Source organism: Triticum aestivum, chromosome 7D (assembly GCF_018294505.1).
Source record: "Triticum aestivum cultivar Chinese Spring chromosome 7D, IWGSC CS RefSeq v2.1, whole genome shotgun sequence".
In the NCBI taxonomy this organism is placed as follows: Eukaryota; Viridiplantae; Streptophyta; class Magnoliopsida; order Poales; family Poaceae; genus Triticum; species Triticum aestivum.
In genome coordinates, this window is record NC_057814.1 from 9,339,303 (window position 1) to 9,363,034 (window position 23,732).

Sequence of the window (23,732 nt, forward strand, 5' to 3'; positions counted from 1 at the left end):
ATTATTTTCTATGTTTTATATTATAGCTGCATTTTACCTGCGCTCCCTTTATCACCAATGCCATCTTACTCATTTCCTGTGTTACCATCTTATCCAATATCATGTTCAATCCATAACGAAATATCATAGTAGTTTCTGATATATTTTTCCTATTGTTGGCTGGTCTTACAACATCGAGAGGTGATGCGAAGAAGAATACACATATGTATCTATCTCATGGTAATAACTGCAGAATGTCATACAAACAAAAAAGACATGGTATGCAACAACCAAAGAGCAATCTAACACACCATTCGAGTAATGTGTTGGCGAGAGGCCTTATGTAGGTGTGTGTTTTCACGTAACAAGCTATCCCAGTTATCCTATAAATTTGTATTATTTTCCTGCTGATTTTGTTAGCTTGATTTCCCGCAGCAACGCGCGGGGTATCATCTAGTTTTTCTCCGCATGTAGCCCAAAGTGAAATCTTTAAAAAGTTTTATATTTAGGAACAAAGGGAGTATTACTCACCAGTTGATTGCCATCAATGCATTCCAACTCCGGCTCCTCCAGATTCAGAATGCAGCGGCGGTGGTCGGCCGTCGGCAGGCGGGATGGCCTACCAGGGCCTGCTTGTGTTTTTCTCACCGTAGCGGGCTTCTTGGCATTGTGCAGTGACACCTGTGTTCTCTTTTTTTTCTCTCTCTCATATGTTCGGCGTGCGTTCAACGCCACGCAGTGCAGCGAGGCTAGCTCTCCTGCACGCGTGAGAACAATGGGACCGGCCGCACACAAGTGTTGCAGAGCTTGGCTTTCACGTGGGACCTCTATACTCTTGAGTGATTCTTGGTCATGTATATGAATCCGCGGATAAAAGAAATAGAGCTAATGTTGGCGCGGCTTCAGATACATTGATGTCTTCCTATGCATATACTGTATGGTGTGTTGCTCAATGCCCGTTACCTCTGGTTGTAATCTCTCTTATAGTCATTTACAAATACTATTATCTTGTTCTTCTAAATACTACAATGTTATCAAAGCCTTGTGCCTATGCACTAAAGGGGTACCTTTAATTAGTCCCCACCTGAAAGTGCCACTATCCCTGGGTGGTTTTGGTAATTCCTAACAACATATAGCTCATTGCTAATGTCATTTCAAGATAAATATTTCAGGAAAGCTCAATGATTGGCATGTCATGGATGAGAAAAGTGGATCCCTTAAAATGCTAAGGACAAAAGGATTGGCTCAACCTCGAAGCACAAGACTCTACATTTTCTATTTTAGTGATCCAAGATCACATTGAGTCTATAGAAAAAGCCAATACTATTAAGGAGGGATGAGGTGTTGCTTAATGGCTTGCTTGCTCAAAGTGCTTAGTGATATGCTCCAAAGCCCTCAACTACTTTCTCATACCCACATATGACCTAAACCAAAAGTCCAACTCGGCCCCACCGATTCTTCCTATCCGGCGCCACCGAGTTCAGATGTCATAGCCACTTCCACAAACCCTAGGCAAATCGATCTCACCGATAGGGATCTCGGTCTCACCAAGATGGGATTGTAATCTCTCTGTTTCCCTTCGTGACGTTTCGGTCCAACCGAGATGAGCGATCGGTCCCACCAAGATTGCAATGCAAACTCTCTGTTTCCCTTTCGTAACATTTTGGTCTAACCGAGATGAGCGAATCGGTCCCACCGAGTTTTCATGACCAACCCTCTCAGTGTCCATTACCAAAATCGGTCTCACCGAGTTTGAGTAATCGGTCTCACCGAGATTACGTTATGCCCTAACCCTAACCACATCGGTCCTACCGAGTTGCATGTCAGTCCCACCGAAAACCCTAACGGTCACATTATTTGCTAAATCGGTCTGACCAAGTTTGACGATTCGGTCCCACCGAGATTGGTAAGTTGTGTGTAACGATTAGATTTTGTGTGGAGGCTATATATACCCCTCCACCCACTCTTCATTCGTAGAGAGAGCCATTAGAACATGCCTACACTTCCAACCTACATTTTCTGAGAGAGAACCACCTACTAATGTGTTGAGACCAAGATATTCCATTCCTACCATATGAATTTTGATCTCTAGCCTTCCCCAAGTTGCTTTCCACTCAAATCTTCTTTCCACCAAATCCAAATCCTGTGAGAGAGAGTTGAGTGTTGGGGAGACTATCATTTGAAGCACAAGAGCAAGGAGTTCATCATCAACACACAATTTGTTACTTCTTGGAGAGTGGTGTCTCCTAGATTGGCTAGGTGTCACTTGGGATCCTCCGACAAGATTGTGGAGTTGAACCAAGTAGTTTGTAAGGGCAAGGAGATCGCCTACTACGTGAAGATTTACCCCTAGTGAGGCAAGTCCTTCGTGGGCGACGGCCATGGTGGGATAGACAAGGTTGCTTCTTCGTGGACGCTTCGTGGGTGGAGCCCTCCGTGGACTCGCGCAGCCGTTACCCTTCGTGGGTTGAGTCTCCATCAACGTGGATGTACGATAGCACCACCTATCGGAACCATGACAAAAACATCCGTGTCTTCTATTGCGTTTGCACTCTCCAAACCCTTCCCTTTACATTCTTGCAAGTTGCATGCTTTACTTTCCGCTACTCATATACTCTTTGCATGCTTTCTTGAATTGTGTTAAGATTGCTTGACTTATGCAAAGTTGCTAAAATCTGCCAAGAACTAAAATTGGGAAAAGGATAGATTTTTATTTGGTCAAGTAGTCTAATCACCCCCCTCTAGACATACTTTCGATCCTACAAGTGGTATCAGAGCTTTGGTCTCCATTTGCTTTGATTTCCATAGCTTTTGGTAGTCATAGCCTTGGTTTCACAACCTAGGAGAGTATGGCGTCTAGCGAGGGAAATTACCACCGTAGAGGTCCTTACTTTGATGGTACTAATTTTGCTAGTTGGAAGCATAAGATGGAAATGCATATTCTTGGACATAACCCCGTCGTTTGGGCTATTGTGTGTATTGGCTTGCAAGGTGAATTCTTTGATGGAAGGGAACCGAACCGTGAAGCTACCGCGGAAGAGTTGAAGATGTTGCAATACAATGCTCAAGCTTGTGATATCCTCTTCAATGGATTGTGCCCCGAAGAATTCAACAAAATCAGCCGTCTTGAGAATGCAAAGGAAATTTGGGATACTTTGATTGATATGCACGAAGGTACCGACTCCGTCAAGGAATCCAAATTGCATGTGCTTCAAAGTCAACTTGACAAGTTCAAAATGAAGGATGGTGAAGGTGTTGCTGAAATGTACTCTAGGCTTACTCTTATCACAAATGAGATTGCCGGCTTAGGAAGTGAAGAGATGACCGACAAATTCATCATCAAGAAGATCCTAGGAGCTTTGGACGGAAAATATGATACCATGTGCACATTGATCCAAATGATGCCCAATTACAAAGATCTCAAGCCAACGGAAGTCATTGGAAGAATTGTTGCTCATGAGATGTCACTCAAGGCTAAGGAGGAGCTTCATAACAAGTCAAGTGGTGCTTACAAAGCCTCATGTGAAGCTCCCACATCATCAAGTGAGAAACAAACCTTCAATGAAGAATTGAGCCTAATGGTGAAGAACTTCAACATGTTCTACAAGAGTAGAAGCAAGGAAAGAAGTTCCAAGTCAAGGTCGTACAATGACAAAAGATCTTCTAGTCGTGAGCGTAATTGCTACAATTGTGGAAGACCCGGACACTATTCCAATGAGTGTACGGCACCCTACAAAATAAGGGAAGATTCTCCAAAAAGAAGAAGTAGAAGAGAAGAATCACCATCAAGAGAAAGAAGGAGTAGAGATGATCGTTATGAACGAAGAACATCCCGGAGAAGCAAGGATTCGGAAAGGAAGGACAAGTCATCAAGGAGATACACAAAACGAAGACATCAAGCTCATGTTGGTGAATGGGTGTCCGGCTCCGACTCCGACAATCACTCCGAGAGAAGTTATCAGTCCGACTCCGAATATACTCAAGATGAAGGTGTTGCCGGTCTAGCACTTGTGTCAACCAACTCCTACGACATATTTGATTCACCAAATGAAGGACTTGGAAGATGCTTCATGGCTAAAGGCCCAAAGGTATCACACCCCGAGTATATTGATTTCAATAGTGGTGAAGATGACTTGTTAGGTGATGATGATTTACTTATTGACAACTCTAGTGATGAATACTATGATGAAACGTCAATTAATCATGCTAATCAAGATAAAACGAATGACAATGATAAGGAGAAGATTGAGCTCCTAACTATAGAACTAAACACTCTAAAGTTAGCTCATGAAACTATCTTAGGAGACCATCGAGAACTTTTAAGGACACATGAGAAGTTACGCTTTGAAAAGCTCAACCTTGAGCAAGAACATGAGTTTTTAAAAGCAATCAATGATGATCTTCGCAAGAAAAGTTCTTCTTACATTGCCAAGCATTTACTCTTATCTACTTACATGCCTCAAGTCAAGTCTAATAACTAGAACAAGAAAGATTCTTCCTCTAGTAGTAACAATAATCATGCTAAATCCAATGTTGTTGCTTCTAGTAGTTCTCTTGATTCCACTAACGATTCTCTTAGCCAAGTTACACTTGAGCAACAAAATAGTTTATTGAAGGGAATTATAGAGAAAGATGTTTACAAGAGCCTTGCCGGGAGTAAGAAATTCGAGGAAATTGTACGCAAGCAAGGAAGGCACCGGAAGAACCAAGGTGTTGGTTTTGAACGAAAGTTCAATGCCAATGGAGTTGAGTAGTGATGTCTACTACGCAACCTTCTTCTTGTAGACGTTGTTGGGCCTGCAAATGCACAGGTTTGTAGGACAGTAGCAAATTTCCCTCAAGTGGATGACCTAAGGTTTATCAATCCGTAGGAGGCGTAGGTTGAAGATGGTCTCTCTCAAGCAACCCTGCAACCAAATAACAAAGAGTCCCTTGTGTCCCCAACACACCCAATACAATGGTAAATTGTATAGGTGCACTAGTTCGGCAAAGAGATGGTGATACAAGTGCAATATGAATGGTGGATATAAGTTTTTGTAATCTGAAAGTATAAAAACAGCAAGGTAACTAATAATGAAAGTGAGCGTAAATGGTATTGCAATGAGTTGAAACAAGGCCTAGGGTTCATAGTTTCACTAGTGCAAGTTCTCTCAACAATAATAACATAGTTGGATCACATAACTATCCCTCAACATGCAACAAAGAGTCACTCCAAAGTCACTAATAGCGGAGAACAAACGAAGAGATTATGGTAGGGTACGAAACCACCTCAAAGTTATTCTTTCCAATCAATCCGTTGGGCTATTCCTATAAGTGTCAGAAACAGCCCTAGAGTTCGTACTAGAATAACACCTTAAGAGACAAATCAACCAAAACCCTAATGTCACCTAGATACTCCAATGTCACCTCAAGTATCCGTGGGCATGATTATACGATATGCATCACACAATCTCAGATTCATCTATTCAACCAACACATAGAACCTCAAAGAGTGCCCCAAAGTTTCCACCGGAGAATCACGACGAAAACGAGTGCCAACCCCTATGCATAGGTTCATGGGCGGAACCCGCAAGTTGGTCACCAAAACATACATCAAGTGGCACATGATATCCCATTGTCACCACAGATAATCACAGCAAGACATACATCAAGTGTTCTCAAGTCTTTAAAGACTCAATCCGACAAAATACTTCAAAGGGGAAACTCAATCCATTACAAGAGAGAAGAGGGGGAGGAGAAACATAAGATCCAACTATAATAGCAAAGCTCCCGATACATCAAGATCGTGCCAAATCAAGAACACGAGAGAGAGAGATCAAACACATAGCTACTGGTACATACCCTCAGCCCCGAGGGTGAACTACTCCCTCCTCGTCATGGAGAGCGCCGGGATGATGAAGATGGCCACCGGTGATGGGATCCCCCTCCGGCAGGGTGCCGGAACGGGCTCCCGAGAGGTTTTCGGTGTCTACAGAGGCTTGCGGCGGCGGAACTCCAGATCTATCTTCTGTTCTGGAAGTTTTAGGGTACAAGAGTATATATGGGTGCAGGGGGTACGTCGGAGGAGCTACGGGGGCCCCACGAGGCAGGGGGCGCGCCCAGGGGGCGAGGGGTGGGCGCCCCCCCCCTCGTGGGCAGCCCGTATCTCCCCTGACATGCACTCCAAGTTCCCTGGGTTGCTTTCCTTCCAAAAATAACTTCTCCAGTTGATTTCGTTCCATTTTGACCCCGTCTGATATTCCTTTTCCTCGAAACACTGAAATAGGCATAAAACAGCAAATCTGGGCTGGGCCTCCGGTTAATAGGTTAGTCCCAAAAATAATATAAAAGTGGATAATAAAGCCCAATATTGCCTAAAACAGTAGATAAAGTAGCATGGAGCAATCAAAAATTATAGATACGTTGGAGACGTATCAAGCATCCCCAAGCTTAATTCCTGCTCGTCCTCGAGTAGGTAAATGATAAAAAAGAATTTTTGATGCGGAGTGATACTTTGGCATAATTTCAGTGTAATTCTTCTTACTTGTGATATGAATATTCAGATCCGAAAGATTCAAGACAAAGTTCATATTGACATAAAAATAATAATACTTCAAGCATACTAATCAAAGCAATCATGTCTTCTCAAAATAACATGGCCAAAGAAAGTTATCCCTACAAAATCATATAGTCTGGCTATGCTCCATCTCCCCACACAAAATATTTAAATCATGCACAACCCCGATGACAAGCCAAGCAATTGTTTCATACTTATGACATTCTCAAACTTTTTCAATCTTCACGCAATACATGAGCGTGAGCCATGGATATAGCACTATATGTGGAATAGAATGGTGGTTGTGGAGAAGACAAAAAGAGGGAAGATAGTCTCACATCAACTAGGCGTATCAACGGGCTATGGAGATGCCCATTAATAGATATCAATGTGAGTGAGTAGGGATTGCCATGCAACGGATGCACTAGAGCTATAAGTATATGAAAGCTCAACAAAAGAAACTAAGTGGGTGTGCATCCAACTCGCTTGCTCACGAAGACCTAGGGCATTTTGAGGAAGCCCATCATTGGAATATACAAGCCAAGTTCTATAATGAAAAATTCCCACTAGTGTATGAAAGTGAAAAAATGAGAGACTCTCTATCATGAAGATCTTGGTGCTACTTTGAAGCACAAGTGTGGTAAAAGGATAGTAACATTGTCCCTTCTCTCTTTTTCTCTCATTTTTTTATTTTTTATTTTTTTATTTGGGCCTTTTCTCTCTTTTTTATGGCCTCTTTTCTTTTCTTTTTTTTTCGTCCGGAGTCTCATCCCGACTTGTGGGGGAATCATAGTCTCCATCATCCTTTCCTCACTGGGACAATGCTCTAATAATGATGATCATCACACTTTTATTTTTCTTACATCTCAGCAATCAACTCGATACTTAGAACAAAATATGACTCTATGGGAATGCCTCCGGCGGTGTACCGGGATATGCAATGAATCATGAGTGACATGTATGAAAGAATTATGAATGGTGGCTTTGCCACAAATACAATGTCGACTACATGATCATGCTAGCAATATGACAATGATGGAGCGTGTCATAATAAACGGAACGGTGGAAAGTTGCATGGCAATATATCTCGGAATGGCTATGGAAATGCCATGATAGGTAGGTATGGTGGCTGTTTTGAGGAAGATATATGGTGGGTGTATGATACCGGCGAAAAGTGCGCGGTATTAGAGGGGCTAGCAATGGTGGAAGGATGGGAAAAAGTGCGTATAATCCATGGACTCAACATTAGTCATAAACAACTCATATACTTATTGCAAAAATCTAGAAGTTATCAAAGCAAAGTATTATGCGCATGCTCCTAGGGGGATAGATTGGTAGATAAAGACCATCGCTCGTCCCCGACCGCCACTCATAAGGAAGACAATCAATAAATAAATCATGCTCCGAGTTCATCACATAACGGTTCACCATACGTGCATGCTACGGGAATCAAAAACTTCAACACAAGTATTCTTTGAATTCACAACTACTTAACTAGCATGACTCTAATATCACCATCTTCATATCTCAAAACAATTATCAAGCATCAAACTTATCTTAGTATTCAACGCACTCGAAAGAAAGTTTCACATATCTTGTATGCTTAGCATATTAGGATTAAGAACATTACCATGCTATTTAAGACTCTCAAAATAATATGAGTGAAGCATGAGAGTTCATTAGTTTCTTTAAAACAAATCCACCACCGTGCTCTAAAAGATTACTAGAGCAAAAATTATCACGCTCAAAAGATATAAGTGAAGCACTATGAGCAAATGACAAACTACTCCGAAAGATATAAGTGAAGATCAATGAGTAGCTAAATAATTATGCAACTATGCGAAGACTCTCTCTCATTTAAGAATTTCAGATCTTGATACTTTATTCAAACAGCAAGCAAAGCTAAAGAAAATTACAATGCAAGGATAGCATAACTCATCTGAAGAAGCAAAAACTTAGGCTCAACCGATACTAACCGATAGTTGTTGAAGAAGAAAGGTGGGATGCCTACCGGGGCATCCCCAAGCTTAGATGCTTGAGACTTCTTGAAATATTATCTTGGGGTGCCTTGGGCATCCCCAAGCTTGAACTTTTGTGTCTCCTTAATTCCTCTCATATCATGGTTTCTCTTTTTATCAAAAAGCTTCATCCACACCAAACTCAACAAGAACTCGTGAGATAGGTTAGTATAAACCAATGCAAAACCTTATCAATTTCTACTGTAAAAATCACTAAGATTATTATTCAACATTGCATACTAAATGCCTCTGCATATTTAACACTCCTATCATCAAATAGAATCATTAAACTAGCAAACATATGCAAACAATGCAAACATAACAGCAATCTGCCAAAACAGTATAGTCTGTAAAGAATGCAAGATTCATCATACTTCCCTAACTCCAAAAATTATGAAAGAAAATTCCCACTGTAGTAAATTTATCAGAGATTATTATTCAAAAGGTTTCAACATTATATCATGCTCTGACTTTTCTGAGGAATTTTTGCAACAGCGGTAAACTTTCTGTTTTCAAACAGCAACAAGTATACTTGCAAAATAAGCATAGTAAAGGCTATCCTTGACATTTTTATTGAAAATAAATATGCAAAACATTATTCTAAATAACAGCAAGCAAATACTAACAAAATAAAATGACGCTCCAAGCAAAACACATATCATGTGGTGAATAAAAATATAGCTCCAAGTAAAGTTACCGATGGACGAAGACGAAAGAGGGGATGCCTTCCGGGGCATCCCCAAGCTTAGGCTCTTGGTTATCCTTGAATATTACCTTGGGGTGCCTTGGGCATCCCCAAGCTTAGGACCTTGCCACTCCTTATTCAACATTGCATACTAAATGACTCTGCATATTTAATACTCCTATCATCAAATAGAATCATTAAACAAGCAAACAAATGCAAACAATGCAAACATAACAGCAATCTGCCAAAACAGTATTGTCTGTAAAGAATGCAAGATTCATCATACTTTCCTAACTCCAAAAATTATAAAATAAAATTACCAATGTAGTAAATTTATCAGAGCTTATTATGAAAAAGGTTTCAACATTTTATCACATTCTGACTTTTCTAAGGAATTTTTGCAACAGCGGTAAACTTTCTGTTTTGAAACAGCAACATGTATACTAGCAAAATAAGCATGGTAGAGGCTATCCTTGACATTTTTATTGAAAATATAGATGCAAAATATTATTCTAAATAACAGCAAGCAAATACTAACACAAGAAAATGACGCTCCAAGCAAAACACATATCATGTGGTGAATAAAAATATAGCTCCAAGTAAAGTTAACGATGAACGAAGACGAAAGAGGGGATGCCTTCCGGGGCATCCCCAAGCTTAGGCTCTTGGTTATCCTTGAATATTACCTTGGGGTGCCTTGGGAATCCCCAAGCTTAGGATCTTGCCACTCCTTATTCCATAGTCCATCGAAGCTTTACCCAAAACTTGAAAACTTCACAACACAAAACTTAACAGAAAACTCGTGAGCTCCGTTAGCGAAAGAAAACAAAACACCACTTCAAGTTACTGTAATGAACTCATTATTTATTTATATTGGTGTTAAACCTACTGTATTCCAACTTCTCTATGGTTTGTAAACTATTTTACTAGCCATAGAGTCATCAAAATAAGCAAACAACACAATGAAAACAGAATCTGTCAAAAACAGAACAGTCTGTAGTAATCTGTAACTAACGCAAACTTCTGGAACTCCAAAAATTCTAAAATAAATTTGTGGACCGGAGGAATTTGTCTAGTAATCATCTGCAAAAAGAATCAACTAAATAGCACTCTCCAGTAAAAAGTTGAAGCTAATCCCGTGAGCGCTAAAGTTTCTGTTTTTTACAGCATGATCATAAAGACTTCACCCATGTCTTCCCAAAGGTTCTACTTGGCACAAACACTAATTAAAACACAAAACCACATCTAAACAGAAGCTAGATGTATTATTTATTACTAAACAGAACCAAAAAGCAAGAAACTAAAATAAAATTGGGTTGCCTCCCAACAAGCGCTATCGTTTAACGCCCCTAGCTAGGCATGATGATGACAATGATGCTCATGTAAAGGATAAGAATTGAAACATAAAGGGAGCATCATGAAGAATATGACTAGCACATTTATGTCTAACCCACTTCCTATGCATAGGGATTTTGTGAGCAAACAACTTATGGGAACAATAATCATCTTGCATAGGAAGGTAAAACAAGCATAACTTCAAAACTTTAAGCACATAGAGAGGAAACTTAACATTATTGCAATTCGTACAAGCATATGTTCCTCCCTCATAATAATTTTCAGTAGCATCATGAATGAATTCAACAATATAACCAGCACCTAAAGCATTCTTTTCATGATCTACAAGCATAGAATTTTTACTACCCTCCACATAAACAAAATTCTTCTCATGAATAGTAGTGGGAGCAAACTCAACAAAGTAACTATCATGTGATTGAAAATTAAGATCAGGATGACAAGTTTCATGGTTATCATTATTCTTTAAAGCATACGTGTCATCACAATAATCATCATAGATAGGAGGCATGCTTTCATCATAGTAAATTTGCTCATTAAAGCTTGGGGGACAAAAAATATCATCTTCATCAAACATAGCTTCCCCAAGCTTGTGGCTTTGCATATCATTAGCATCATGGATATTCAAGGAATTCATACTAACAACATTGCAATCATGCTCATCATTCACATATTTTATGCCAAGAATTCTATGTAATTCTTCTTCTAGTACTTGAGCACAATTTTCCTTCCCATCATTTTCACGAAACACATTAAAAAGATGAAGCATATGAGACAAACCCAATTCCATTTTTTTGTAGTTTTCTTTTATAATAAAAACTAGTGCTAAAACAAGAAACAAAAAGATTCGATTGCAAGATCTAAAGATATACCTTCACTTACCTAGCCTCCCCGGCAACGGCGCCAGAAAAGAGCTGGATGTCTACTACGCAACCTTCTTCTTGTAGACGTTGTTGGGCCTGCAAGTGCACAGGTTTGTAGGACAGTAGCAAATTTCCCTCAAGTGGATGACCTAAGGTTTATCAATCCGTAGGAGGCGTAGGTTGAAGATGGTCTCTCTCAAGCAACCCTGCAACCAAATAACAAAGAGTCCCTTGTGTCCCCAACACACCCAATACAATGGTAAATTGTATAGGTGCACTAGTTCGGCAAAGAGATGGTGATACAAGTGCAATATGAATGGTGGATATAAGTTTTTGTAATCTGAAAGTATAAAAACAGCAAGGTAACTAATAATGAAAGTGAGCGTAAATGGTATTGCAATGAGTTGAAACAAGGCCTAGGGTTCATACTTTCACTAGTGCAAGTTCTCTCAACAATAATAACATAGTTGGATCACATAACTATCCCTCAACATGCAACAAAGAGTCACTCCAAAGTCACTAATAGCGGAGAACAAACGAAGAGATTATGGTAGGGTACGAAACCACCTCAAAGTTATTCTTTCCAATCAATCCGTTGGGCTATTCCTATAAGTGTCAGAAACAGCCCTAGAGTTCGTACTAGAATAACACCTTAAGAGACAAATCAACCAAAACCCTAATGTCACCTAGATACTCCAATGTCACCTCAAGTATCCGTGGGCATGATTATACGATATGCATCACACAATCTCAGATTCATCTATTCAACCAACACATAGAACCTCAAAGAGTGCCCCAAAGTTTCCACCGGAGAATCACGACGAAAACGAGTGCCAACCCCTATGCATAGGTTCATGGGCGGAACCCGCAAGTTGGTCACCAAAACATACATCAAGTGGCACATGATATCCCATTGTCACCACAGATAATCACAGCAAGACATACATCAAGTGTTCTCAAGTCTTTAAAGACTCAATCCGACAAAATACTTCAAAGGGGAAACTCAATCCATTACAAGAGAGAAGAGGGGGAGGAGAAACATAAGATCCAACTATAATAGCAAAGCTCGCGATACATCAAGATCGTGCCAAATCAAGAAACACGAGAGAGAGAGATCAAACACATAGCTACTGGTACATACCCTCAGCCCCGAGGGTGAACTACTCCCTCCTCGTCATGGAGAGCGCCGGGATGATGAAGATGGCCACCGGTGATGGGATCCCCCTCCGGCAGGGTGCCGGAACGGGCTCCCGAGAGGTTTTCGGTGTCTACAGAGGCTTGCGGCGGCGGAACTCCAGATCTATCTTCTGTTCTGGAAGTTTTAGGGTACAAGAGTATATATGGGTGCAGGGGGTACGTCGGAGGAGCTACGGGGGCCCCACGAGGCAGGGGGCGCGCCCAGGGGGCGAGGGGTGGGCGCGCCCCCCACCCTTGTGGGCAGCCCGTATCTCCCCTGACATGCACTCCAAGTTCCCTGGGTTGCTTTCCTTCCAAAAATAACTTCTCCAGTTGATTTCGTTCCGTTTTGACTCCGTCTGATATTCCTTTTCCTCGAAACACTGAAATAGACATAAAACAGCAAATCTGGGCTGGGCCTCTGGTTAATAGGTTAGTCCCAAAAATAATATAAAAGTGGATAATAAAGCCCAATATTGCCTAAAACAGTAGATAAAGTAGCTTGGAGCAATCAAAAATTATAGATACGTTGGAGACGTATCAAGTAGGAAGAAGATCAATACCCCAAGACGAAGTTTGTTCCTCAACAAGAGAAGTATGATCCTACTTCTTTAAAAGGGACACAAGCTCAAGATGATCTTCCACCACAAGACCACAAGCAAAAAGGCAAGGACAAGCTTCAAGAGGAGATTGATGCATTTGAAGAAGCTCCTAAGGCCTTAGTCAAGTGGGTTCCCAAGACTACATCAAGTTCTACTTCATCGAGTACAACTACAACTCCAAGGATTCCCATCAAGATGATGTGGATCCCGAAGAAGAAGAACTAGAGAGTTCTTGAGGGTGACTCCGCCAACATATTTCACTCTTATCATTTTGGCAAGGACAAGTGCAATCAACTTCCACATCTTGCACTAGTTCAAGGAGTCACAAACCCTCTTGTTGGTAAGACAAGGGACAAGGTAACCTAATGCTTTCATGGACATCATCTTGTGTGTGCATCACTCTATGTCTATGGATATCCTTGTTTGTTCCTTGTGGAACTAGCCCGTGTAGGTATTGAAAGTGCAACTCACTCCAAAGGATTGCTCCAAATGATCTACATCAACAGTGAGCATCCACATCTTCAACACCTACATGAAGTCATCATTGACAAAACCCAAGGTTGGTTCATCCCTCTTAGGGGGGATATCACATCTAGGGGGAGATTTACTCTAAGAATTGAGTTAAAGCAACTCTAATGGTGTGAACACGACAATGCTTTATGTAAAAGTGGTAACCCCACTTGTGCTTAAAACGATGAGTATGACCTATGATCAAATGTTCTCATTTGACTCCTAAGTCAATATACTCATATATAGATGACCTAGTCATCGCCAATTGCTTGATAGATGCTAGAAGTGTTTGTGCATGCTTTGTCACATATTTCATTTGCCATTTTATTGTGTGAGCATGTTGGTTGCATATTTTACTCATTCGAGAACATCCAGTTGTAGTTTTTGATTGTTTGGTCTCTTTTCTTTTGCCAAGTGGATGGACAAGAATGCCTAAGAACCCTCTCTAGCTATCTATGCTTTTCTTGTCTCAAACTCTATTCATGCTACATCACAAAGTTTGATCAAGTCAGATTCGAACCACCCTGTGTGAGGAGCACTCGGAGTCCCCGATTCGTCATAGACATAAACTTCCAAAACCTCTTTGTACGTTTCGGTCTGACCGATTCATCCATTTCGTTCATACCAAGATCACTAAGTTGATCTAGGTTTTCAATCTCGGTGCAACCGATTTGAACTTTTCGGTCACACCGAGTTGCACTAACTGCTTGCAGTTATGCATCTCGGTGCCACCGAGTTGTTCCACTCGGTCACACCGACAGGGTCAGGCTATATACACCCTCGGGCCAAAATTTGGAAACTTTTCCGAAACCCTTTGCCCGCGCACTGCCTGCTCTGTCTCCTCGGGTCTCTGGATCGTCGTCCTCGTCGCCAGTGACCTCCAGCCGCTGGTCTCCGCCGCCGTCAACGGGATTCTGCTCCACCGTTGTCGCCGTAGCAAATCCATCGCCAAACTAGGGTATGGATTTGAAACTTTGTGCTATTCCTTACTCCGATTCCTAGCACATTGCATTGCCATGAATCTTGCCACGTTTGCAATCACTCTATCCAGCGAAATCACTCCGTAGATTAGTTTTGGATTGAGAATTTAGGGTTAGGTTTCCGCCGAATTCATCTCGGACCGACCGAGTTGTACAAATCGGTCTCACCGATTTGGCTCAGGCCATTGCACATGTGATTCTCGGTCTGACCGAGAATTGTAGATCGGTGTGACCGAGTTTGATTCTTTGTGAAACCCTAGTAGTCTCAGTGCCACCGAACGGTGACTCGGTCTAACCGAGTTCACTAGTTTAGGTTCCAAAAGCTGCTTCGGTATCACCGAGTTTACAAATCGGTAGCTCCGAAATGCTTTCTGTGGAAAACTAAAACTAAGTTTTTGACTCAATTTTTTTGCAAAAACCTCTATGCTTTGTGATGCTCATCTACTCTACCTCATCTACATCTACTCACAGGGTCTGCTGTCAGAGTTTGCATCATGTCAGATCAGAGTGATAGTCAGAACAAGTCTGAGGAGCAAGTTCACATGAGTGAGGGCACTAGTCCCTCTAGCAGTTATGATGAGGGTAGCAGGAGCACACCAGGGCCAGAAAGAAGAAGACCTCAGATTCTGAAGATGAGCACTATGTGGCTGTTGAGGATGAGGCCACTTTCAAGAAGAAAGTGCTGAAGAAGGAATATGGCACAACTGCATCCACTAAGCCAGGAATGCAAAAGAAGGCACCTGCAAGGAGAATTCCTACTTCCAAACCTAGGAAGGTTGCCACTGTTGAAACCATGAAGTTCACCATTGAGCCTGACGATGAAGCTGCTGGCCAAGATAAGAAGAAGAAGAGAGTCAGAACTACTACTGCCAAAGTACTTGGCAAACCCTCTATGAGGAGAGACTCTGAAGAAGAAGAAGAGGTTGCTGCACCAGCACCTAAAGCTCAGAAGCTGATGGAAGATGCTATAAGATCAGGGGATGCTCCATCTAAGGCCAAAGATGCTCCCAAGGCTGCTGCTCCTAACCCCAGTTCTACACCTAAGAGGAACACTAGGAGTATTCCAGCTGCAGAGAAGAACAAGGCCCCAGTGCCTGAAGCTGCTGAAGAAGAAGATGAAGATTCACTTGTCTTAAGAAAGTTGAAGCCCAAGATTCCCGATCATAATGATGCTCATCTAGTTGCAGAATATATGAAGCTCAGGAAGGATGCAGGTCTGAGACTCTGGAGACAGACTGATCCCTATGCTGTCAGAAGAAGAACTGCTATGGACTACAGGTTCCACACTAAGGAACAACAAGATTTCTATGAGACAGTGCTGCTTGACAAGAAGCCCATAGTATGTGACATGAGATGGGCTGACTAAGATTATATCAAGAAGAATGAAGAGCACTATCCAGGAGTTTATGACAGTTTCAAGTCTTGTGGAGTAGAAGATTTCGTTGGCCAGAAGCTCACAAAGTGGAATGATGAGCTCATTATGCAGTTTTACTCCGCAGCTCACTTCTACCCAGATGGGAAGATAGTCTGGATGTCTGAGGGTACCAGGTACCAATCAACAGTTGAAGAATGGTCTGAATTGATAAATGCTCCAAAAGAGAATGAGGATGACTTGGATGTCTATGCCAAGAAGAAGAAAGACCACAAATCTATGGCTCACATGTACAGAGAGATCCCAGATGCTGCACTAGAGACACATAAGTTCGGATCTGTACATTACCTGCTGTCACGATTGCCTACCATCAACTGGATCTTAAGGCATACTTTGCTGCCCAAGTCAGGTGATCACAAGATGATCAGAGGCCATGCAATCAATTTGCTGCATATATTTGATGTGCCTCAGAAATTCAAAGTCATGAGCCTGATTGTGGAAACAATCAAAAGGACTGTTGCTGATCAGAAGAGGAGTTGTGGGTATGCCCCACACATTCAGGAGCTTATAAACTCCAAGATGGGCACTGGCACATATCTTTTGGACAAGGAGCACCTGCCCATCTACCCTGATTTCAAGGACAACACCATTGTGATGGATGAGAATGAACCATCATCTGTGCAAGCACAAGAAAAGAAAGAGAAGGCAAGGGCTGAGAAGGCTGCAAAGATGCCAACTGCTGAAGAGGCATCTCAAATTTTCCTGAAGAGCAAGCAAGATCAGCTTGGCTACTTGATTGCCTCCACCCTGAGGATTGAGAAGGGCTTGGCCACCCTGACTCAAAACCAGGAGAGCTTGGAGAGAATCGTAGAGCAGAAGTTTTTATGCTCTTGATGTCAAAGTGACTAAGATCCAAACTGCAGTTGAGCAACTTTAGGAGGATGTGGAGGAGAAGAAGGGCAAGTCTACCACTGATGCTTTTGCCAGAGTGCCCAAAGGACAGAGATCTGCTGCAGTGCATGTTCCAGACACCAGAGCTACATCATCTGCACCAGCTACAGCTTCAGTGCCTCTAGCTCCAGCACCCACTCCAGCTACATCAACAGAAGTCTTCGTCCGTGGAGCCATCTCTACACCATCACATGAAGACCAAGTGTGAGAGTCGTTTAGCACTATGCATTTTCTATGAACTTTTTGGTAACTTGTTGCCAAAGGCGGAGAAAAATGTATAGATCATAGGCTTCGAGAGAGAGTGTTACTTTTGATCTCTCTTGTTTCTTTTGGTGGTAGAACTTTGTTATTTGTGTGCTTGATACTTTATGCCTTTTGTGAGATACTTGGATGATCATGTGCTTGATCATATGCTATGCTACATTAATGCTTGTTGGATGATATTATCTCTTACTTTCTCATATGATCATTCACTTTGCTTGGTGATGAGTGCATGTGTTCAATTATTATCATTTTGAGCGCTCCACCAAGATGTATGTGACATGGAAGCGTAACCCATGATCCTAACACATTGTGCATTTGCAGTCCAAAGCAAATTTTAAATAACGCACACACTTAGGGGGAGCTCTTGCTTATCACATACTTCTCAAAGCGACGATGTTTTTCAATCTTATTATCATTTGTCAAAGTTTTGATCTATATGTTGTCATCAATTACCAAAAAGGGGGAGATTGAAAGTGCAACTATCCCTGGGTGGTTTTGGTAATTCCTAACAACATATAGCTCATTGAGCTAATGCCATTTCAAGATAAATATTTCAGGAAAGCTCAATGATTGGCATGGCATGGATGAGAAAAGTGTATCCCTCAAAATGCTAAGGACAAAAGGATTGGCTCAAGCTCAAAGCACAAGACTCTACATTTTCTATTTTAGTGATCCAAGATCACACTGAGTCTATAGGAAAAGCCAATACTATCAAGGAGGGATGAGGTGTTGCTTAATGGCTTGCTTGCTCAAAGTGCTTAGTGATATGCTCCAAAGCCCTCAACTACTTTCTCATATCCACATATGACCTAAACCAAAATTTCAACTCGGCCCCATCGATTCTCCTATCCGGCGCCACCGAGTTCAGATGTCATAGCCACTGCCACGAACCCTAGGCAAATCGGTCTCGCCGATAGGGATATCGGTCTCACCAAGATGAGATTGTAATCTCTCTATTTCCCTTCGTAACGTTTCGGTCCAACCCAGATGAGCGATCGGTCCCACCGAGATTGCAATGCAAACTCTCTGTTTACCTTTCGTAACGTTTGGGTCTAACCGAGATGAGCGAATTGGTCCCACCGAGTTTGCCTGACCAACCCTCACTACTAGGGAAAAGCCTAGCAGCAGCGCGGGTTTTGGGCCTCTCAGTAGCGCGGGGATCGGCGCTACTAATAAGGCGCTACAGCTAACGTATAGCAGTAGCGCCTGTTGTCCCACCCTACTGCTATACATGAATAGCTGTAGTGCTCTTTAGAAAAGGGCGCTGCTGATATTATCTGTAGCGTTGTTTACTGGGAAGCGCTACTGGTAAGGCGGCGCTACTGCTAAATTTCCCCCCCTCGCTACTACTAGTTTTATTATTTTTTCCCTGCATATTTGTTTTGTATTTGTTTTGTATTTGAATAGGCTTTATACAATAATCTTTAGCATATTATACACATACAAATGTAATCATAGCATATACATACAATTAGTCTCATCAAATCATGTCATCATCATAATCATCATCCAACACAAAGTGGTCTCTCGTCATCATCTCGAAAATAGCGATACAAGTCTCGATTACTTGCAAATACATCGTCATCCATCTAAACAATGATATACACGAGAAGAGCTATCACTTTGAGTACATGAGTTCGTATCCCTCTCTCGCATTAGCGTGAACCTAAACTAACTACTGCCTGTCGCTCGGAAACCGGAAACCGGTACACCTGGGCCTGACACTCCGGCCACTTGTCGTATATATACTCCTGGCGTAGCACTTCTTCGCCATCTATGATCTATGCACCTGCATCGTCACATGAGTCGATTATATGCAACATATATAGTTCAGCAACAGAAAGAGACACACTTGGCAAAAATAGAAACAACATATCATAAGCATAAATAACAAAGTTCATCGTACCCCAAAATGCCCTAACTAGAGTGATTTTCGCTAGTCGAGGAGGAGGACGGTTTAATTACATCACAAATAAAGTTTCACCGTGCATAACTCAAAGTTTTGTCATACAGAAAGTATGGACTAAACGGACACATTGTCATATATCGACAATCACTCCAGCATGTCGTTCCATACATCCAAGTCAGGGAGATAGCCGTCGAGCTTAGTGAAAGGCTTCATGTCGAGATGCTGAGAGGCTATCCATGTTCGGACGTCTTCCCGCGACATTTGTCCTTCTCCGTAGAACATCCCTGTTTTTCCGACGACCTCCTTCATGATGATTTGGGCAAGTTCGCGCTGGATGTTATAGAACTCAGCTCGAAGTCGATGATCCTCGATATCTCGTATGTCCTTTGCCCATTACAGAATATGGGCATCGCCGGATCTAGGTGACATGCGAAGGTTCTGGTGATCCTGTCTGTACTCCAGCATGTGGTGTAGGACATAGAATCCATCATTAAGAGAATCGTTCGGTTGTTGGATGCAGCAGAAGTCGGTCTTATGGCTGAAGGCGACCCTGCTGCCCCTTCTCTTCTTGTCCCTGACCTCTCCACCCCTTGCTTGGTAGTAAAACATAGCACTATCGAGAACATCCTTGATGTGGGTGTAATCCTTTTTGTGAATGTTCTTCGATGAGTCCAAGTAAAGAGCGTGGGAGAATCGGGGGTAGAGGATGATGAGGACGGCGCGCCCGCCGCTGCGCAAAATAAGTACACCTCAAATTAATTAGCCTCCACCGTGCAAATGAATGATTGAAATCGAAGGAAGGATAGCAGCGCGGATGACTTACACGGGATGATAAGGCACGAGAATCGCCTCCTTGTCCTTATTGTCGAGCATGAAACTGACGATGTAATCCCTCGCGTATTCACGGTGCTTTGCGCAGACTACCAAGAAGCCCTCGTGCATGTAGTACGGGTCAGCGACACGGATATGAGATATATGCTCAACCCCGATGATGAAGTTCATGTGCAAGGCATAAAGGCGGATAAACGTAAAATCCAGCTTCCTCACGTGAAACATGTCGAATATGTAATCGAATCGGAGGAAGAACTTATCTGCGGAGAAGCTGTTGACGTACGACATTTGCCGTGGAACGTTAACCACGTAGAGTGGGTATCCTAGATCTTTCGAGGCGATGAGGCCTTTCTCTACCCGCAGCACATCGTCATGAAGTCTCCTTAGATCGCGGAATCTGACCCGTAGCACTGTTGCAGGTAGGATTGGTTGACCGGGGATATGCCATTTATCCGCTTCGGGGATATCTATACGGTCCTGAAGCCGAGGCTGCTGAGGCGGCTGGATCATAGAATCAGCTTTTTTGCCTTTCCTCGCTCTCTTCCTAGACTTCTTTACTACCGGAAGGTCGTCCATAATACGTTGAGACGACAATTCAGGCACCGACTCATGACGCTCAAACCTTGAGGAGGCGCCAGTATAGACATACTATTCAGCGCCATCATCATCCTCATCCTCATCCATGGCGACGTCATCAGCGACTAACGGAGCCTCCTCCTTACCCCGTCCGCTATCACCCAACCCGACACCCGACGCTAATTGGGTAGGTGGGGTGTTGATGTTCATACCTTGCTGAGGCTGCGTGCTCGTGGGTGTGCTCTCGGCCGCCTCCAGACGAAGCAGACTCTTTGGCCACAACAGGACCCACCCATTGCAACAATCACCAAGCCGCCGCGGTGTCTCGTCGTCATCCCCCACTAGTATTGGAGGAGGCAAATTCTCGTGGCCCGGTTTGACACTGGCCACGGAAACCTTGAGGACCTTCGGGGGGATCAGCCGGCTGTGGAACAATGGTTCCTTCGGCTCCATTATCGTCGCCTTCCCCACGTCCACCTTCTGGTCGCCGATGGTGTACAATATGGTGCACGGGGTTTCGTCGGCCTGCAAAGAAAAGTCTACGACGTGAGACATCCAAAAGGCAACGAAAACGGGAGATTATACATTTATACTGAAGGGGGCCGGTGTGACAGATACCGTGAGGGCGTCGAGCTCAGCCAAAGACGAAGCACCACCAAGCACGTCCGGTGCGGGAGCCGGTGCGGGAGCCGGTGCAGGAGCAGGTGCGGGAGCCGGTGCGGGACCAGGTGCTGGTGCAACGCTAGTCGAGCTGCTCACCAAGAAGTCAGCAAGGGGAAAGTCCTATGCATTTTTTTCTGGATTTTGCCTTGTCCAAGTGAAAACGGCCGGAACCAAGGAAGTAGACAAATCTGCAACCACCTGTTTTGCGGCAGCTACCGCTGTTGCGACTGTCTGAGATGATTTCTTCTCAACCGCAATCTCAACCTTCTTGTCGATGTTTTCTTCTGTTAACCTCCGTCTTTCCTTTCTCTCCTCCGTGGTCTCATGGTAGTACTTGTTCCACGTGGCGCCGTCTCCGACACCGTGCACGCGTCCATACGATGGTCGAGTATCCACCGGTTGTCGTTTCAATATGTTCAACGCCCGGTTGAATGGAGTGTCCCACTTGGGCCTCGCCAATGCCTCAGACGGTGAGTCGCTCAGTCGCAATCCGGTGCTGCTCTCTCTGCAAAAGGCACAAGGATCGTTTACAAATATGACTAACGTGTGCAGTCGAATTGATCAGAAACTAAAATTACCAGCAATCTCATGAACTTCGTAATGACCGGTTTTGTCTCGTAAACCTTCTTCACTGGGTCCCAACGGTGCCGGGCCCTGAGGACGTCACGCTCCTGCGGGACGGTGAAATCTGCCAAGGGGTCTGGGATGCCCCGACTCGCGGCTTCCGCATCCTCCTTGGTGTTGGAAATATGCCCTAGAGGCAATAATAAATGGTTATTATTATATTTCTTTGTTCATGATAATTGTCTATTGTTCATGCTATAATTGTGTTATCCGGAAATCGTAATACATGTGTGAATGCATAGACCACAACGTGTCCCTAGTAAGCCTCTAGTTGACTAGCTCGTTGATCAACAGATAGTCATGGGTTTCCTGACTATGGACATTGGATGTCATTGATAACGGGATCACATCATTAGGAGAATGAAGTGATGGACAAGACCCAATCCTAAGCATAGCTCAAAGATCATGTAGTTCGTTTGCTAGAGCTTTTCCAATGTCAAGTATCTTTTCCTTAGACCATGAGATCGTGCAACTCCCGGATACCGTAGGAGTGCTTTGGGTGTGCGAAACATCACAACATAACTGGGTGACTATAAAGGTACACTACGGGTATCTCTGAAAGTGTCTGTTGGGTTGGTACGGATCGAGACTGGGATTTGTCACTCCGTGTGACGGAGAGGTATCTCTGGGCCCACTCGGTAGTGCATCATCATAATGAGCTCAATGTGACTAAGGAGTTAGCCACGGGATCATGCATTACGGTACGAGTAAAGAGACTTGCCGGTAACGAGATTGAACAAGGTATTGGGATAGCGACGATCGAATCTCGGGCAAGTAACATACCGATTGACAAAGCGAATTGTATACGGGATTGATTGAATCCTCGACATCGTGGTTCATCCGATGAGATCATCGTGGAACATGTAGGAGCCAACATGGGTATCCAGATCCCGCTGTTGGTTATTGACCGGAGAGGCGTCTCGGTCATGTCTTCATGTCTCCCGAACCCGTACGGTCTACACACTTAAGGTTCGGTGACGCTAGGGTTGTAGAGATATTAGTATGCGGAAACCCGAAAGTTGTTCGGAGTCCCGTATGAGATCCCGGACGTCACAAGGAGTTCCGGAATGGTTCGGAGGTGAAGAATTATATATAGGAAGTCCAGTTTCGGCCACCGGGAAAGTTTCAGGGGTTATCGGTATTGTACCGGGACCACCAGAAGGGTCCCGGGGGTCCACCGGGTGGGGCCACCTATCCCGGAGGGCCCCATGGGCTGAAGTGGGAAGGGAACCAGCCCTTAGTGGGCTGGGGCGCCCCCCCTTGGGCCTCCCCCTGCGCCTAGGGTTGGAAACCCTAGGGGTGGGGGGCGCCCCACTTGGCTTGGGGGGGAAGCCACCCCCCTTCCCCCTTGGCCGCCGCCCCCCATGTAGATGGGTTCCAGGGCCGGCGCCCCCCCTCCAGGGGTCCTATAAATAGTGGAGGGAGGGAGGGCAGCAGCACCACAGCCCCTGGCGCCTCCCTCTCCCCCTGCAACACCTCTCCCTCTCGCAGAAGCTTGGCGAAGCCCTGCCGAGATCCCGCTACATCCACCACCACGCCGTCGTGCTGCTGGATCTCCATCAACCTCTCCTTCCCCCATGCTGTATCAAGAAGGAGGATACATCGCTGCTCCGTACGTGTGTTGAACGCGGAGGTGCCGTCCGTTCGGCACTCGGTCATCGGTGATTTGGATCACGGCGAGTACGACTCCATCAACCCCGTTCATTGGAACGCTTCCGCTCGCGATCTACAAGGGTATGTAGATGCACTCCTTTCCCCTCGTTGCTAGTATACTCCGTAGATGGATCTTGGTGATGCGTAGAATATTTTAAAATTCTGCTACGATCCCCAACACTTGGCCC